Below are 4,993 nucleotides of genomic sequence, written 5' to 3' on the forward strand. Positions count from 1 at the left end.
CACTCACCTCAGCCTCCCAAAGGCGTGGGATTACAGGCTGAGCCACCAAGCCCGGCAGTGCTGGTTCTTTATACAATATCTCAGTTAAACATTCATTTAGGGTCTTCCACATTTCAGGACCAGGAACTCACACCTCTTGAGTCTAATTTCTCCCTAGAACTTAGAGCTCTCCTGAGCGTACATACAGGTAGATTTCAACCGTACTTGAAGCTTTTTAGCCACAATTAGGGTTACTTTTTGGCTGACAGATATAGTATGCAAAAGGAGAGTGGGAAGGTGAGGAAGGCCCAGCACTAAACAGGCAGGAACTGTAGGAGACACAGGAAGTTAGAGAGGGAAGCGCGGAAGAGTGGAGGGAAGTGGAGAGAGGGCTAAAAACGCATGTGGTTCTGTTAAGGGAGGAGAAAGCTGCTGGAGAAGGTGGGCTGGGCAAAACTTTCACACACTCCTGCACACCTGCAAAGGGACTGAGGACAGGTGGGAGCAAGCAATGTGCTATTGCGTGTCTACGTAAGAGGCAATGTGCTCCTGAGCATCTGTGTAAGAAGAAATGTGCCATGAGCATCTGTACAAGAGGGCTTTGTGTGGGTCACACCTCGTAACTTGGGCTTTGCCCTTATTTCTCTGTTTTAGTTGATGCCAGTGTCACCATTTTCCAGAACCACTGTGTGTGTGTGTGTGTGTGTGTGTGTGTGTGTGTGTGTGTGTGTGTTTGTGTGTGTGTTATAGCGAGGACCCCTCTCATGGTCTACCTTGAGGAATCTTTCAAGATGTAGGGTCACCTTCTCCTGGAGGTCAGCCCGGGTCAGCCCTGACCTGGACTATTCCTCTGACGTGGTTTAGCTTCATTCCTAGAATACATGTGCTTCAAGCAGGGGGGCAGGTTGTGAGGCCCCTGCAGCTGTTCCTTGAAGTCATGGTCATGGTTCTGTGAACTAGAAAGGGAGCTCACGTCCGGGGGATCTCACTGCTCCTCTCTGAGTGGACTGTCCTGCATTGATGTTTGAGCACATGTGTTAAAATTTGCTCACTTTATTCTTGGTTCCTTGTTAATGTTTAAATGATGAGAGTTGACTCTGACCCATTTCAGAAGAGATTAACAAATAAATAACAGGACAAAGGAAACCCAAGCATCTAGAGCAAATGTTCCTAACCTGGGTCATAGCCTCCAAGGAGTTCATAAACAAAATTCAGAGGATTCATGAACTTGGGTAGAGAGAAAAATTGCATCTTAATGTTCACTAACATCTAATCGAATTATTTGTTTTTTCCTTGAGTCAGTCTCACTCTGTCGCCTAGGCTGAAGTGCAGTGGCATGATCACGGCCACCTCCGCTTTGACCTACTGGGCTCCGGCAATCCTCCCGCCTCAGCCTTCCAAGAAGCTGGAACTACAGGTGCACGCTACCATGCCTGGCTTGTTTTTTATTTATTGTAGAGAAGAGGTCTTGCCAGGTTGCCGGGTCTGGTCTTGAATCCGTGAACTCAGGCAACCCTTGACCTCCCAAAGTGCTAGGATTACAGACTGAGCCACTGAGCTCAGTCTAATTGAATTCTTAACATTTTCATCAATCCATAGGCCACAAATCACAAAAGCATTAACAGTACCTGTGACTTTGTCACCAAAAGAAATTACAGATGTTTTAATATCATATTACCATTACTGAAAACAGCTCAACATCATTTCTACTCATCATTACATTGAAATCATGGTCGTTATTAGGCCCACTGCTAGAATGTTCTACTGGATGTGTTAATAAAAAAAGCACATGTGTTACCATGTTTTTAATATATATTCTGCTAACAGTATTTCAATACAACTGATATCCGTTATAGCCCTCCATATTGTATTTTATATATTTTAAAACATTATTCTAAGAAGGAGTCGTAGTATTCCAAGGAGTCCATGGTGTAAAACTAGCCAAGAACTCCTGAGGTAGATGTGGAGATTCAGAGAAAAGGAAAGACCTGATTTAGCACAGTGTAGGGGCACGTAATTCAGGTTAGCCAAAGACAGAGACTTAAACGGGACAAATCTGAGAAGAAATTGTCAGACAGAGGAGAAAGAGGAGAAGAGGGAGAAGGAGCAGGAAGAGGAAGAAATGGAAGAGGAGGAGGAGAGAAGAGGAGGACGAAGAAGAGGAAGAAAGAGGAGGAGACTAGAACATGAGAGTACAAGCCGGGCTCGGTAGCTCAGCCTGTAATCCCGCGCCTTGGGAGGCTGAGGTGAGAGGATTGTCTGAGCTCACAGGTTCGAGACCCGCCTGGGCAACTTGGCAAGACCTCATCTCTACAATAAATAAATAAAAAAATTAGCCGGACGTGGTAGCACATGCCTGTAGTTCCAGCTACTTGGAAGGTTGAAGCGGAAGGATCGCCGGAGCCCAGCAGGTCGAGGCTGCGGTGACCAGGAGTGGCCACTGCACTCCAGTCTGGGCGACAGAGTGAGACTCCAACTCAAAAACAAAAAAACAAAAAAAAAACAGAACATGAGAGTACCGTCTCGGGGCCAGACAGAATAAGAGAGACTCAGGGAGGAAGGGAGTGCCTTAATGAGTTTGTGCTACAGGCATGTACTGTTCTGGAGGTGGCGAGGTCCAAGATGGAGGTGCCAGCAGACTCAGTGTCTGGGGAGGGTTCACACTCTGCTCCGTAGACAGCATCTTGTCGCTGTGCCTTCCTGTGGTGGAAGGGGGCATCCAAGCTCCCTCTGGTTTGTTTTATAAAGAAACTAACCCCAGCCGGGCTCGGTGGCTCAGCCTGTAATCCCTTGCCTTTGGGAGGCTGAGGTGAGTGGATTGCTTGAGCCCGCGGGTTCGAGACCCGCCTGGGCAGCGAGACCTCATCTTTACAATAAATCAAAAAATCAGCCGGGCGTGGTAGCGCATGCCTGTAATTCCGGCTACTCGGAAGGCTGAGGCGGAAGGATCGCCGGAGTCCAGCAGGTCGAGGCTGCGGTGGCCGGGAGCGGCCACTGCACTCCAGTCTGGGTGACGGAGTGAGACTCCGACTCAAAAAAAAAAAAAGAAACCAATCCCATTTCTGAGGGCTCCCGTCATGACTTAATCACTTCTCAAAAGTGACCTCTTCGTACTATCACATTGAGGATCAGGTTCAACAGATGAATTCTGAGAAGACACACCATTCCACCCACAGCAGGGTCGACATCCACACGGAGGGATCACAGGAAACACTGCCTCCTGGTCTGGACTGAGGTAGACTCCAGCCCAGGTCTCTGGGTTTTCTTAATCCATATATAATTTATACTCCTGTACTAGCTCATCTTCAGAACTCTTTGGATTTTACTAAACCAGGCCATGTGCAGTGGCTCACACCAGTGATCCCAGTATTTTGGGAGGCCAAGATGGGAGAATTGTTTGAGCCCAGGAGTTCAAGACCGCCTGAGCAACATAGTAAGATCTTGTCTCTACATGTAGTGTGCGCCTATGGTCCCAGCTACTCAGGAGGTTGAGGTGGAAGGATTCCCTGAACCTGGGAGATCGAGGTTATAGTGAGCCACGATTGGGCCATTGCACTCCAGCTCAGACAAGAGAGTGAGACCTTGACTCAAATAAAAATTTTTTAAAATTCTGTTTTTTTTTTTTTTAGTTGGAGTCTCACTCTGTCGCTCAGACTGGAGTGCAGTGGCCACTCCTGGCCACCGCAGCCTCGCCTGCTGGGCTCCGGCGATCCTTCCGCCTCAGCCTTCCGAGTAGCTGGAATTACAGGCAAGCGCTACCACGCCTGGCTAATTTTTTGATTTATTGTAGAGATGAGGTCTCTCCAAGTTGCCCAGACAGGTCTCAAACCCGCGGGCTCAGGCAATCCACTCACCTCAGCCTCCCAAAGGCGCGGGATTACAGGCTGAGCCACCAAGCCTGGCTGAAAAAAATTTTTTTAAAAGCAAGAACCAAATTCTCATTAGTTACTTTGATCCCAACTGTCTAACTGGGTTTTAAATGATTACAAGACTTTTTTATTCTACAACTAGAAGATGTAATTAAAGAGAAGACACCCTTATAACTGTATCAGAGAATGTCAAGTACCTAATGATAAACAAGCTGCCAACAAGTGTCACCAACAGGTGTCACCCCTCGTCATCCCAGTGCGACCCCCGCCACCATCTCTGGGGAGGAAGCGGCTCCTTACTCCACCCATGAGCATGTCAGACTCCTCTCCTTTCGCTACCACTCTCCCTCTTCTTCCTCCACAACAAGCTTCTAGAAGGAGAGCTCTGCGTTTCCTCTTCTTCCACGCTCTCCTCAGCCCATTCCAGTCTCTCTCCTGTTCCCATCACACCAACGGGCTTACCTTCTAGATTTCAACCCTCATCTCCCTCATCCTTTTATGCCTTTCACAGGCACCGCTGTTTCCTTAAACTCCTCTCTTCCTTTTCCTGATGACATTTCCTCTGGGTCCTCCCCCTCTCAGTCCACTTCCAAGTGTCCTCTGCTTCTTGCCGTTCCTTGAGCAAGGCTGTTTGTCCGGGTCACACGCTCGACGGTCTCCTGTACCTCCACACCATCCCGAGTGAGTCTCAGAGTCACCTAAATGCTCACCCTCTCAAACGTGTGCTTCCAGCCCAGAGGGCCTGAGCTCCCGGCCCACAGAGCCCCCTGGACATCACCACCGCATTGACACCCCACTGGCACCTCACATCAATGGGCCCCCGTTCCCCAGTTCCCCCTTTCTGCCCTAAACCCACGTATATCATTCAGGGTTCTTAGTTGTACATCACAGAGCCCAGGCTGGCTGGCTTCAGCAGAAAGGGAACTGAGTGAAGACAGGTAAACAGCTTTCTGAATCAGACACCTCCAGACACCGGAAGCAGCTGAGTGGCCAAGAACAATGCCCAGAGTCACACCACAGAATTGCCTAATGGGGAAAGTGCCTCGCAAAGGCGGCTCTTCTTTGGATGTCCAGGCCCCCACAAGAACCAGGTCCCCCCTAAAAAGGAACCAGGCCCCTTTTGCGAGCTACTCCTTCCTGGGGAA

Source organism: Carlito syrichta, unplaced genomic scaffold (assembly GCF_000164805.1).
Source record: "Carlito syrichta isolate Samal-C Ts95f unplaced genomic scaffold, Tarsius_syrichta-2.0.1 Scaffold311032, whole genome shotgun sequence".
Lineage (NCBI taxonomy): Eukaryota > Metazoa > Chordata > Mammalia > Primates > Tarsiidae > Carlito > Carlito syrichta.